The sequence below is a fragment of the Triticum urartu genome, chromosome 7, assembly GCF_003073215.2.
Source record: "Triticum urartu cultivar G1812 chromosome 7, Tu2.1, whole genome shotgun sequence".
Classification (NCBI taxonomy): Eukaryota; Viridiplantae; Streptophyta; class Magnoliopsida; order Poales; family Poaceae; genus Triticum; species Triticum urartu.
Window position 1 is genome coordinate 102,813,244 of NC_053028.1, and position 1,239 is coordinate 102,814,482.

Consider the following 1,239-nt stretch of genomic DNA (forward strand, 5'->3'; position numbering starts at 1 on the left):
ATTAGGAACCATAGCATCCCGCAAAAAAAAAGTTAAGAACCATAGTACTCCTGGACATGCGACCTGTGCAAAATTTGGGGCATTTGCACTTGTCTGCTTTCCGCGACTCGATCCGATGGAAGCAAGTATGGAGGCAGTGGCGGAGCTTAGTGGAGATCAACCTGGGCCATCGCCCCCTCTGCATAGGAGATTTGTTCATATTATCATGAGTAAATTTTCCATAGATTGATAGAAATCTAGCCCAAACCTGATATTGGTTACCCCCAGCCTATTTGCCCCTCCTAAGATGTGTCTCAAGCTCCGCCACTGTGGAGGTGCTGCATCGGCACCGAGAAGAATTAGATCGGTGCTGGATCCACATACGTAGGATATGTCCGGCCGGTGACTGGAAGATCCTCCTCTTGTTGCGCTCGGAGATGGTCTCCAGCCTCGGCGACCATGGGCAGCCCGTCGCGCCCACGAGCTGCTCCTAGTGCCCCTTCAGCTCCATCGTTGACATATTCACCATTCCCGATGCACGCTGGCCGGCCGGCAGCCATTGCCGCCGTCGCAGGTGATGACCTTCTCGATGAACTGCGGCAGGACCTAGATGAGTGCCGCGAAGCCGTCGTCTCCGCCCTTGACGTACTCGAACAGGCACTGTCCGTGGCCTGCAAGCTGCACCGTCTTCCTGCCCTCGGCGCGTCTGACAGAGACGCAAGCGTGGCCGCCATGCGACTTTTGTTGCCGCCGGGGCAGCAGTCGCTCCCCCGGCGGCGCGACGGGGACTGGGAGGTCGACAAAGAAAGGGTCCGCCAGCAGCAACTCGGCCGCCACGTCCGCGACGTGAAGACGCCGCCGTTGCCCTCGTCATTGTCGTCGGTGACCGGCACCGGCAGCACCATCGTCCGCCCGCCCCATTACACCAGCCTGGCCGTCGCGGGAGACTCGGCCAGTGCCAACAGGCTCACGCACGGGTAGAGGCAGTTGGCCATGACGCAAAAGAACAAAACCTTCCAGAAGCTTCTAGATAGTGGAGGAGGGATGATGGATGAGCTAGCTAGGCAATCAACAGGAGAATCATGGCATGTGACTCGGAGGGGGAAGTGTATATGTACTCGACCCTCCGGACCCTCGCAATGGTTAGACGGCGGGTTGACCTTGAAAGCTGGACGAGAGACGTGCGCTACGTGTAGGCTCGACCTTCATGCATATCAAAATGTTCCAATGGTACAGGACGTGGACTCTGTATTGGATTGT

At 57.4% G+C, this 1,239-nt stretch overlaps 1 pseudogene; it reads right to left on the minus strand.

Moving 5' to 3' along the window:
- Nucleotides 1–268: 268 nt before the first annotated feature.
- On the minus strand, nucleotides 269–974 carry LOC125518483 (annotated as a pseudogene).
- Nucleotides 975–1,239: the final 265 nt, after the last annotated feature.